The sequence below is a fragment of the Athene noctua genome, chromosome 16 (assembly GCF_965140245.1).
Source record: "Athene noctua chromosome 16, bAthNoc1.hap1.1, whole genome shotgun sequence".
Lineage (NCBI taxonomy): Eukaryota > Metazoa > Chordata > Aves > Strigiformes > Strigidae > Athene > Athene noctua.
Genome location: NC_134052.1, coordinates 7,805,454 through 7,819,186, shown reverse-complemented (window position 1 = coordinate 7,819,186; position 13,733 = coordinate 7,805,454).

Below are 13,733 nucleotides of genomic sequence, written 5' to 3'. Positions count from 1 at the left end.
AACAAGTTCACACAGGCAGATAACAAGCTCTTAGTGCCGAGAAAGAGAGTGTCATGTGTGAAAATATCCTAATGCAAGAATTTTTTTCTTTCTTTTCACAAACTCAATAATAGTGGGAACTAGAGGAGCTGGCTGATTTACCTTCACACCTGCTCCTGCTTTCTTAAAATGCCTGTCTGTCTCCTTACTCCAGGCATCTTGTGCAGAAAGCCATAATTAAAAAAGTATTGGGGGGTCAGGAAAGGGAGGAAGACAGAGTATTGAGTTTTAAAAAAGGCTTATTTAAGAAAAGATTCAGGTGGAATTTTCTTTTATCAAGACCAGTAAGCAAAGAATACATCTGCAGGGATCCTAAAGCTGCTTTATTTGGAGGACTTTCAAACTCTGCACCACGATTCTCTCCTTCATGGTGTCCTTTGAGATCTTAGAATAGAAGTGAAAAGACCTTTAAACATCATTGCCCTTCTGTACACATCTGCTAGCTTTTAGCACACAGAGACATGGGAGAAGAGGTGATACTAAGCAAGATTCAGAGATTATCCTGAAGGAAATCAGAATAAGAGACCGTGTATTTGAGATTCTTCTGTATTTTGCCAAAGTAGAGAACATCGAACCAAAGAGTCCTAAACTCCATCTGCAAAAAGCTCACCCAGGAACAGTCCTGTACTCTGACAAAGGGACAGGATCTTATTAGGACTGGAGGAGGTTTTGGCCAGCACAACTGAACCGGGCTATTGACCCAGGGATCAAAACAGCATCTTATCCAGAAAAAAATCCCTTCTTGTGAGACTTGGACTTTTCTGCATGTGCTCGAGGAGCCAGCAACTGCCACACACCTCTTCAGATGTGCCTTTGCCACCCTTGTAAAACTCACCCTCAGCTGGCTGCAAAGAGAAGTACATCAGCTTCCCAAATGGAGGGCACTGAGGGCACTAGCAGAGGGCAGCAGTCTTCTCCAGAGCCCTACTGACCTACAGGATACCAGCTAGGTCCAAAGCATCTGCTGGTTTTCAGCTCACCAGTTTTGTCCCCAAGACGCAGACTCTCAAGGTACTGCTGGAAGAATCCACACCACAGCAGAGCAGTTATGTCTGAGCAAACACCTGATTGGATTTAAACCCCAAAAGCATTCACCCTTGATAAAGGAGTGGTCTCCAACAGACTCCAACACATGGGAAGCGTATCTGCTTTTTCCGCCTTCTCCCTCATATATAATGCTGCATTATAAGACCATGGGGAGAAGTCAGGCTAGAAGAGAAGTAGGGAAGTTCCACTCTTCTCATTCAGATGTGGCTGCAGGCACAGAGAACACGGGTGCTAGCCTTCTCTCTTCTGCCAAAAGCCACTATGCAACCCCCTCACATACTGCCTCTCCATAGAGAGCAGGGCTATGACTCACCCCAGGGCATAAAGGAAACAAAGTTGTTGTCATTAAAAAGCTATTATCTTTAATGAAAGCTGGAAAAGGTTCAAAGTGGCCAGAAGTCTTATTTAGAAAATAGGAAAGATAAATACTTTAATAAAAAGCTTTTAGTGGTTTTGTCTCTGTGTCTTTTGCTTTCCCAAAGAAAAGGAAATGAAACTAGCCAACTTTTCTGAACCCGGTACTTTTGGTTTTCTTTTTCTTTTCCTAAGAGAAAATAAAGGAACTATTTGTGAGAGTCTGAGCCATGAGAGGGGACCATATCAACAAGGTAAGCTGTATTCCTTCCCCTAAGCAGAAGAAAAGCCTTGAACAGGTTTACATTCAAGTAAAACCTGGAATTTTCCCCTACTCTGTGAAGACTCAAGGTGACACTTGACTCAACAAAGCATTACTGGGAATCTTTTAAATCCAGAATAACCCCATGACAAGGCACATTTTCTAGCAGAAGGAACACAATGCCTAAAATCTTCTATCAGTTCTGGAGGCTACATGACCCCCTCCCACATTGAATCAAAAGCAGCGCCTCACTTTTCAGACTCCTCCCAGACTAGCTCCATCCGCATGCTTTCACCTGCTGCCTCCTTCAGCCCTTGCACCTTTGTATCCTCCTCCAGCCATGCTTCTCCCACACTGTGAGATGGCTCCAGGAGCAGCAGGCAGCAGCAGCAGCTCTTTCTTCACCAACTCAGGCTGTGGCTTAGCGCCTCCTGCTTCTATAACCTGTGGGGTTTTGCTGCTGGTGTTTAAGGATGGAAATGATCAATAGGGACATGTATAATACAGCCAAGGACTTCTCCCAGCAGGTCTTTCCTCACTCCAAAGAACCTGTGGCTCAACTAGAAGATGAAACTTTTTGTCTTCTTTAGCACTGACAATTTTATTCCCATCCTATGGGGAATCTTGAGGCGTGCATGTGATGCTACAGTAGAAACAAGAAGTGCACACGTATCCCAGAAACAGCAGCCCAGTTCACACCCCACAAGATCAGTCCTCCCATTTATTATCAGATCATCCTATCTCACATAAGCTGATCACTTTGGCTAATGTGTTCTTAACGTAAGACCCTGGGACTCTGCGCCACCATTTCTGCTTCTCTTTAGTCACAAGGCAACAGTTGCAACTTGGCATAGGCCAAAATTCAGGCCCCCTTATTTTTTCACAAGTGACAATTTATAAGGTTAAGATGAAATAGCTAAAACATCTTCATTTTCTGTAACTGATAAATCTAAGAGAAACACCAATTTTTTTTTATAATGATTTTCCTAAAAGAGACAAAAAATAGATATTGTCCTTCCATGCAGCATAAGACTCAGGATAAATGAATCCACCTACAGCTAAAGAAAAACCCATTTTTTTTATCTACTGAATTGTCAAGTCAGTTGAGTTGTTTTATGAGTCAGCAGTTGCAAATGGGTCATATGCAAGTTGCAGCATCAGGCTTCAGGGTGACATGGCACCACCTGTCCCCTGAGAGGCTGTACAACACAGGAACAGTTGGGAATAGCCTTCAGTTTCTTCAATGCAGTTATCCAGGCCACACATTTTTCACTCTGCTAAACCTCTCCCCAGATGTTAGGAAGAAAAGCAAAGCAAATGGAGAGCAAATCCTAAAGTGGTATAGATGCTGCTTAAACAGGACACCAAGGTGTCTCTCTAAATTCAAGAGCATGCTTATATATGGTATTCGAAATATTACACTGCACATAGACATAACTGTTCTGATTAACCAGGCTCTGAGCTATACAAGCTGCAGAAGAAAGCAGATATCCTTACTATAACTAATCCTCATTTTAAGCTGTCAGTTGATTGCACATCCCAAGAAACCTCGGCTTTAAATAAATCGCTCCAATAAACTGAACATGCATTAGTATTTGACTGAGCTAGGTGAAAACTGAAAGACAATTGGTTTAGTACCAATATATATTTCAGAAATTTAAATTGCCCAGTTGGAAAATAGGTTCAGTATTGCCAACGTTAGCCAAACCTTTAGCTGACACTGGTAACTACATTAACAGAAAAAGCAACTGATTTCTGATTACCCTGTCTGAATCTCTGCAGTCCAGGTGCTGCCTGTATCACACGGCTGCACTGCCTTTGTTTTACACATGTCAAATTGTCAAGAAGACAAAGAAGTCAAAGAACAGACCCCAGTTTAATCTCTGCTGTGCAGAGTTCCTGGGGTCTACAAAGGGGAAGACTCCTGGTCTGATCCACGCCTCTGCCTGGCAGAGATAACCTCAGTGCACTGCATTTCATGGATGCAATGAGTCAGACACATCTGGTGCAATTTGCCTACCAAGTGGCATGGAAATTACTGTTTCAGTGTTGTAAGCAAAGCCTGATCCTGCTGGGTCCTACCTACCAAATAGGCCTCATTTGTGCCAGCAGTTCCCCGTTATCACTGGGTCTTTTCACTTGACCAAACATTTGTAGGACTAGACCCAGAACAAACGAGTCCTATTTTCTGCAGCTTTGGAGCCACATTGCCTCTTGAAATGTACCCATTTCCCATTGTTTTAAAAGGAAAAAGGTAACATTACAACTAATCTACAAAGAAGCAGATATTTATTTGCAAGAGAGTACCCCTTAAGTGATGAAACCAGAAGCCTTACCTACAATGAATATATTTCCACAAGAGATTCAAGGCCACCCATCTGCACAAATTCAGTCTCTGCACATGATAAACGCTTCACAGAACATTAAGAAGCAGCACAGGAATATGATGCAAAATAGAGCTAAAAAACAAAGCACTGACCCAAGCTCACAGAAGTCAACTCTCAGCACAGAGGGTCCTTTTTGTGACTGGCATTTCTGAGTGCAACTAGGAAGCAGCATGCAGTAACAGCAGGGATGAAAATAAACAGAATCTGTAACACTACCTCACCTTTATTCAATTGATACAATTTACATGACAGAAATGGTCACATTTATTTCCTTAAACGAGAGCAGAAGCTGTGACGGGCACAGGAAGGCACTGACCAGTCAAGCATTCCCATTCCCTGGGCAAAACCAAGTCACCAAGGCACAGGGTGCTCTGTACTTTGCAATTTAGTAAATGTAAAGAGAAAAAGATTTTACATTATTTTACTTGGAATAAGAGGCACTGATTTTTTTTCCTCTCCTCTAGAAAGTAACTTCTTTACTATTTCAACCTTATTTCAGCTATACCCCAGTTTGAATTACAGAACTCAGAGAGAAACTTAATTTACCTCCTCAAAGAACATTCCTCTTTTCAATACCCAGGCTCCTACATATCCATGAAACATGATGCCATAAACTACAACATGAAGAAAAATCATCTAAACAACAAGATAAAGAAATTGTGTGAGGAAAACAATTTTTTCCCCTTTGCTGTTAAAGTATTTTTTTATATAAACAAGCTGTAAAACTCCACCAACATATTTCCAATGGAGCATAGTTTTCACTGCTAAGAAACTTGCTGCATTTTTCTTACAGTAGCTGTAGGAAGTAGCATATTAAAGACCCCCTAGTGGCTTGTGGAAAGATAAGAGATAGAAAAAGTTTGATAAACAGTTCAGCAGATGGAGATGTTTCTAGACAGCATGGTTAGGAGACTGCAGTGTGGGAGTCCTTTATTTTTTATCAGTAAGGATAATTGCATGAAAACAGGAGTTTCCTGTTATTCTGGTATCAGAAGGTCCATTCTTCTGTTAATGAAAATCACAATTAGTCACCAGGGAAGTTTTAACAGTGATACACAAGCAGAAGATGCTAAGATGTGGGGAGAACTGGTTAACTGCACCTTATCCTCCTGTTTTTTTCTGAACTGTTTTTGCCCTGGAATCTCACAACAAAAGTTTACACAGGCAGACTAATAAGTCCAAGTCTCTGGGTCTTCTGGGAGGATTTGCCCTTTAGTCTAGTGCCTGCAGGATGTGGGCCACGAGTCTCTACGTATTTTCTGTGCTAGGGAGATCACTAGCAATTTTTGACAAGTTAGATTAATTGTGCTATAGATGGTAAAGGAATGCATTTTGCTGAATGACCAGAGCTGCCTACAGACCTCAAAACTATTATTCAGTAGCTGGACCAGGATTTTATCCTAACACATCACAGAGAAGCAAGTTAAGAGCTTTTTTTGGTTTCTTTTCCCAAAACTCTATTTCCATAGACATATGTAATCCTGCCAAGTCACTTTAAAAATTAATAGAAGTGCTGTACATTTCTGTTCCATCTGCAGCATAGCATTGCTATCAACACTGTCTGACTTGGAGCCTTAAAGAAAAGAGTCAGGAGCAGACATCTGGATCACAGAAGAGGTCACTAGACTTTAAATAATGACATTCTGAAGGGAGTTTTAATAAAACTCCTAATGAGTCCAAGAAATTGGCATTAAAGGCCAAAATCACCTTAATACTATCTCTGAATATTCCTTTTGTATCTCTGCTGATAATGAAAATAATGCTTAATAGTATTCAACATTGCCAAAGGAAAAGGAGCCACAAAAGCAGCTCACAAGCACCACAAATCTGAATCTTGAGGAAACTTCCACCTGTGAAATTCAGTTTTGAAAAATTATAATCATGTTGATAATCACATCTTGAGCCCACAGTGATACTCAGTACTTTGGAAAGAGAGATGGATGAAAAATGATCCACAAAGGCTTTTCCAATGCCTAGCCCCATCCATGCAGCCAGCTTGGAGCTGCTGGCCATTGCTCATAAGCCATCCCCTCGCTGAAGGGGCTGTGCATGGTGATTTTAATGGCTGTGGCCAAGACATTGAGGAATTCATATTTATGGCAAAAAATTTGACAGTTTCTGCCCGCCCTTATGAACTGAATCGGTGACTTCAACTCAGTTCGTAACAACTGCATGACTCCTTCCACCTCCAGGTGCCCTTGTGGCAGAGCCTGATGAAGCCTTATGTCTCCTTGGACATCAGTGCAACATCTTCTGCTGGCATTCAGGTTCCACTCACTCCCATTCCAGTCAATGAATCTGTAATACATTTTTGGAGATGAATTGTGTTCTTTTGTTTCCCTATCTGTATCTCAGATCTCCATCAATATAGAAGGAACACCATCAACAAGCGGGTCAGTCACAGACACTCAGACACACACAGACCCACAGTTGGTTTCAGCTACTTCTTGGGCAACCTCAAAACCACCCTTACACATGCCGTTTCCTGGCAGGTCTTTCACTTGTGTGCTACATGTTTAGGCAGAAATACATGGACAATCAAATACCTAATTCACTTGAGCTATTACCAGTTTCCATGAGTATGTTTGTGTTAAATAATTTGGTTGTCCACGCAACAGCAGGCTGGCAATGCATATTAGACATACAACAGATGACACCTTTCAGCAGGCAATATTCGGCCTACATGGTCAGCCTGTTAGAAGTTTCTTGAAGCCCAGTTTTTCTTCTTGCCTTATTTATCATTTATAGGACTTGCCTCCACATTCCCTTTTCCAATGGACTCACTATCTTGAACACCAAAAATTGAAGAACTGAAAGCATGAGATGTTACAGTTCAGACAAAGAGCAACTTGTACCCTCGGAACTAGGATCAGACAGAAGAGACCACCACAGGATAGCCCCCAGGGATTGTATTTGCCCAGTAAAACATGTTATCAACATTTGGCATGAAACCAACCTCCTACCTACAACCACTGCCTTGATTTAGGTACAAAAAGCTCAGTTATGGGAAAACTGTGTAACTGCTGTTTATTTAACCACCACCTTGAAAGCAAAAACAAAGCAAAAGAAGTTCACCCCATGAGATCTTTCCACCTCCACATGCTCAGTCCTCTGATAATAACAGGTCTCTGAATAAGATGACATGAAGATTATAAGGCTGCTGCTAAGGGACCAGATTCACTCTTGTAATAAAGAAAATTTTTCTTAGCCCTCCTCTAATCCAGAGGTTTACACAGCTGCTAAGCTTCCTGGAGAGATCCCCTCTTACACAGTTTCCACTTAGGCTCTTACCATTATATCAGTATAAATCTGGACCACGTTAGCCTAAAAACATGGGAGCTAACCCAAGTAACATCTCTTAGCAGGACTACACAGTCCAGTTGTACAGTCTTTTGCAACATGGTCCAAAGGGACCAAAACCAATTTTTGTTTCTACAAGAAAAGTTAGACTGCCAACTGATCTGCTTTAGACAACTCACAACTAACTTTGACAGCAACTTGGGCGAGTTACAGGTGCAGAAGCCAAGAGCCAGAGCACCATGTGCACACATACAGATCTCGCAGGACATGGGGACTGCTCCTAGTGTTCCAGCTCCTTGAGTCTTTGCTCCCAGTGTGAAGACAAATAAACCCTGTGAGATCCTCCTAACACTTCCATCACTACAATTCTTTCAACAGGGCTACTAGCCCCACCATCTCTCAGGGATTCTGAAGAGGTTTAAGGGTCAGGCAAACCTATATGAAACCACAACTCACCAAACCTCTCACCCGTGGCTGAACCCAGTGATGCATTCCTGAAGGCCTGAGAGATCCTGTCTTCTGTTCGCCTTGCAGACCTCCCATGAAGCTTTATATCTTCCTCCTCCCAGCTCTTGATCCACAGTGGGGGGAACAACAATGCTGTGATGGACAGAATCCTGTCATCAGACAGAGGGAATATCTGATAAGGGTGATCTTTCCTCTTCAGCATGAGGGAAATTCATTAGGCTCATCCATGGATCGGTGCCTTTGTCGGATTCCCTGTCACAATTCAGACAGCTCATGAGTCTGTGACCTTTCCATTTTGTTTAAAGGGGAAAAAAAAAAAAAAGAAAAAACAGCAGCAGGGAGAACCCACCAATGCCACTTCCAGCAGCCTGCAACAGCGAAGTGAGAGAGGCACCTACTTGCCACTCCTCGTAAGGAAAAGGCTGCATCACACCTCTCAGGCAACCAGCTGTGACACCCTTTGTGCCTGCTGCATCCAGTCCATAGCACAGTGAACCCTGCACCCAGCAGTTGTGCCACAAGTCTGGCAGTCACACACACCCTCATTCTGCTTTGTCACTGAGGAAATCCATCTGTGCTTCCCCTGGCTCTGCTCTATTCCTGCAAGTACTTTTCTCCAGGGCAGGAGGAAAAAAGAAAAAGGCAGGAAAAGAACAGCAAGGAGCAGATTTGTGTCTGCTTTATGAACTAACAAGATGATTCAGAAGCTGACCCCTCCTCACCAAGCCTTCCACTTGCCAAAGGGCTATGTAACAGCAAGTCTACCTAGTCAGCTCTGCTAGAGAAAAGCCAGGTTTGCGTGCAAGCACATTCATCAAGTCACTGTAACTCATTTTGAGACATGAGATCTCATCAGCATCCCTCTCACCCTCACTAATGTTGCTACTTACCTTCACAGCCAGAACCTCACTCACGAGGACTCCAACACCACTTTGGTACCCAGCATATCATCCAGGATGAGAGGAAAGACTCACAGGGAGTACGTGTTCAGAAGAGTGACAGGAAATCATGATCAGAAGCACAAAGTATGTGTCACCCTCATGACACAACAGTAGCTGTTGTGAAGCATGTGCCCAACATATAGGTTGAGGTAAGCTAGGAACCAACAAGAGATGCACATTGCTGTTAGCACCTTTGGCAACCACCTTTTTCTCCAGGCAGTTTTCCCAGGCCCTGTTAAGGCGTTTCCACAGCAACATAAACTGCTGACTAACAAAACTTCTCAGACACTTCCAGTCCTCCTCTGTAGATTTCCAAGAAAATTGCACCTATAAATATCCTGATGTAAAAAAGTGTCAGTGAATACTCAAAGGAAAAGTCTGCTTTGAACTGCTGGCATCAAGGGCCTGATCCACATCCACTGAAAAATGAATTCACTCTCAAGACAGACCTTCCACATCAGTGCTGTATCTTGGGGAAAATAATAAGTTTTTATCACCTCTTGGTAGACAAAATTCTTACAAACATGAATGGAGACTAAGCCAATATAATGTGTAACTATTACAGCAACACTCTCATGAGCCTGCAGGTGGTCTGCAACCATTTGCATGAGATAGCAGCCATCTTTCTTCATCAGCAGGCCATTACATTTTCCAGCTGGATTTAGGAAAATTAGTGGGGGTAAGGCAGTATCTGTCATTGCTGCAGTTGTGCAGCACAAAGAAAGTGCACATACTCCAGGCTGCTAAACAAGGGCAGAGGTAGAGCTTCTCACTGAGAAACAGTATCCAGAAGTTAACTGCTGCCTACAGGCTTTATTCTGAACCGATGTGCAAGTGTTCCAGTGTCTGTGGGAAGATCAAAAGCACAGGCCTCACCCTTTCACTTGAAGGGCAGCCCTAAACCAGAAGCAGCAGGCTGTGGAAGACACTGCGGCCACCCACAGCGGGAAATGCAAGCACGTGTGGAACAGAAAGTGTGTGTGCTGCTCTGGGCCAGCCCCTGGGTGCTGACATCCCAGCCCACCTTCAGAGAGCAGCTTTCATGGACAGACGGGCTTCAAGGAATCCACCCAGGCACGAAGCACCACATGGGGCTGCATCTGCTCACCTACCACCCTTAACCACCAGCTGAGCCTCCTCAGCCCACTGGAAGGACCGTCAGAGATGGAAAACGTGCCTTGCTGCTTCGTGCAGTCAATGCTTAGACCACATCTCCAAAAGTCTCTCTGGCCCTGGACATCCTCGCTGAGGAAAGTTACATGAACCCAAGGGAGTCTGTGCAAAGTAGAGAAATGAGGACAGCCCCTGGCTTTAATATCTGCTTTGAGAAAAGACTAAGGAAATCAAACTTATTCTCAGCACTAGAGGGAAGACTTCAAGGTGACCCAGCCACAGCATTCAAAACCAAAGAAGTGACAGGCACAGTAAAGTGCAAGACTATCCAGTAGACATTTTTCTAAATATAACACTGAAGAAATCAGGCAGATTCTTAGGTAACACAGACAGAAATGGTCCTGAACCTGTTTCTGTGAACCTAAAACAATCTTAGGGAATATAATGGAATCGCTTTGATTTACACCATGAATACGGTCTAGCACAAACAATATTTTTACCCCTCACCAAGACAACTCTGTTACTACCTGCAAGCTGTCAGGTGTTTCCCATCCACATTATAAAAGACTTGAGCCCACTGCAATCACTGGAAGGCCTGTGGCAGGGGCTACATCCAGTCATTGCTCATGTTGGCACTGAGCAGAGAAACAGGTGAGAATTTTTTCAGACCCCAGACTACCTGTTTCTGTAGATGTAGAGAACAATCTCCAGCAGAGTTTAATTTACTGCAAAACAATCTAGAATGCTTTAGCACCAGTCTCTGGTAGGTATCACAGGGCAAAGGGGTGATTTTGGTGGTATGTGCCAGGAACCTCAGTGGAAAGCCAGAGCTCTCACTGTGCCCTCTCTGTTCACCCTGTTGAGAGCACCAGTCCTCCCTCTGCACAGTGAGCTGAACCTGAGCATCAGCCAGGTTGTCTGAGCAAGAAAAGTCACAGTAGGGAGCAGAGGGATATAAATGGCAGTTTTCTGCAAGATGGAGCTGCCAGAAGGCCACAGCCCTATCTGCACCCTGTGCCCAACGCTTGGATTGGAACGTGCCTGGGAACCTGAGGTTCTATAACAAACCAGCAGTTCCCAAAGTGACAAAACAGACTCAGGCTGAACCAAGACACTTGGCTTCACCCCACCACTGCAAAGGATCTGACAAAAAGGGTGGAAGAAGAACAGAAGTTAATAGCTGCAGAACATCTCTAAAACACTGGATGCTGGAGGAAAAAGAAACTCTCTGCTTCAAAAAAAAAAAAAGTCAGAGTGCCCTGAAATATGGATCTTCCTAGGGTGAGCACAAAACCAAGTTTTACTTCCTTGCCGTCCATGATAATGTCTAGCCTGTCAAAACAGCTGATCTCAGATCACTTAATTTATCCCTGAGCCGAGATGGAGGCAGAGAAAACAATGCAAATAGAAGCAGCAGTGAGTAAGGGACTGTGCTATCCCATAAGCTAATGCAGCCACTTAACAGATGGGTCTAGAAAGAATATAATAATCACCATGCAGTGAAAAAGATGCCTGGGTCTTTGGGAATATAAATGTTAAACCTCTCACTGTGTATGAAAACATGTCTATTAAAAGCAACATCAGACAGAGAAATAATCTGTGCTATTTTCCCCTCAAATGCTCATGGCACCAAGAGAGCAAGCTGTTTGAGAAAAGTAAACATTTGCTTAAACATACCAGCCTAGTGAGTGACTCCAGATTTTGGGTTTAGAAAGTTACATAAGTACATACAGCATTGTCTGTTCCTGCTATAATTGACAGAACTGACAATTCTGCCTCAATCCTCACTGCCCTGTTCAGCCACTTCACAGCAGCAGAATATGAGCTCTAGACATGCTGATTATCTCTTGCTGACCTGTGAGATCTAGTAGGGAGCTCTCTGTGCAGAAAAAAAAAGCTGTAAATTAGCCTTTGTCCAAAACATACCTCCTGACTTTCACCTCCTCATTCAAAACATAGCAGACATACTCAGGAGTTGACCAGTGCATGCAGAAGTCCAGCAAGCAATGGAGCAACAAATGCCAAGGACAGCTCTGAGGAAGAGAGCTGCAAATTGCTTTAAATTCAATGTCAAACCTTCCCCCCAACCTTTTATCAAAGAGCTATATTAAGAGATTTTCAAATGGGATGATCTGACCTCCATGCTTGGTGTAGACAATAGAGACAATTTCTCTATTAACTGCTGTAACAGTTGTACTAGGAAGTCCACTGCAGCTCAAGTTTTTGAATAGCTTATGGTTACCCACAGAATTACCTGAGCTCATAACATAACACATTGCTGAGAACCCACAGCTGGCCACTGTCAAGTTCAGCCAGCTCTCTATTACCAAAGGTGTCTGGAGAAGCAGAAGGTAGGATATCACATATAACTGAAAAAAGGATGTTACGGTACTAACAAACATGACCCCAACCTGTGTTTACCAGCTGCGTCTACAACATAACTTCATTTTCCTGAAACTCTGTCCAGACAGACTTTTGATAAAGGCAGCCACGATCATATATTTGAGCATGTTATGTGGATATTTGGAGTAAAGGTGGGGAAGGACTGCCAGGGTATGCTCTCTAGACCCAAACTAGTTCCAGAAAAAACATCAGACAGATGTAAAATGAAGCCAGGCTTAAGATGCCCAGCTGTTTGCAGGCATATCAGAAACTCCAGCAGATAAAAGTTTTGAAGCAAAAGGCTATCAGTACAGGAGACCTCTCCTCCATCTCTGCTCCTCTAAATAATGGCACTTGACAAGTTCAGATGTTACTTTTTGGGTTTGTCTCCACTTCGTCACACTTCTTGTTCTTACAGATAGGCTAATGACCACTGGTCTAGAGGTTTATTTCAGCACACTGCTATAGTGACAAGGTGAAAGCATCCTGACTACATACACACAGAACAACCCAAAACAAATGGACAGTTTGATGCAGAAACTGTTTGGCCCTTACTCAGCTTTGGGTAAGGCATACACACAGCACCCCCTACAGCTGCCAGCTCAGAGATCTCCAGACTCAGCTCCCAGCTCCTCGGTCTAACTAGCCCCTGCATCCAGACTAGACAGCATTCATGGGTTACTACAGCTGATCAGTTGTCTTCAGTTTTGTCTTCCATCCCTATGCATATGTGCAATAGGAGCAGTGCTTGAATCCTGACCTGAGCAACTTTTCTTGGAGAGGTAATAAAGCATGCAAAAAACCATGTTCAGCTACATCTGTCCTTATGGCTCCCACTGGACAACCAGCACGCTCCAGTCCCTAAGGTGTGCTTGCTGGTAGATATGCTCACTAGATTATGAAAGTGATTATATTAGCAGCAGTTCTGATCCCTCATCAATATGTTGTTTCAAGAGATTATGCTGCTTACATTGATTGAATAGAGAAAAATCTCTGCCCGGTTTAATGGAAGACTGCTTTGAATGCTGGTTAATAGCTATTTTTCCCCCATTGCCATTTCCTGCTAAACATACATAAAGGCCACCATCAGCTCAGACACCAAATCCCCTCCATAATCACTGAAACTGTTATATATGCCTTTAGTAGCAGAAATACCCTCTAAGCTTGTAGTTGCTGTAAGTAACTTCCAATCTATGAGTATTAATTAGGCTGTTGCTATCAGGAAGCAAAAATAACACAGCAATACTTCAATGCTGCAAGAAACATTCCTTAAGCATTACCTCAGCCTGTTATCCAGGCCTCACTTTTGCCCTTCACATACTTCAAGCTGACCTGCCACTGTTGGGCTAGCTAGCTCCCTGTGGCCCTGCGTGTGCACCCAGCTGCTTCCAGGCAGCAGCCCCTCAGCTGGTACTTAGCATGCACAACCCAGCTGCTACA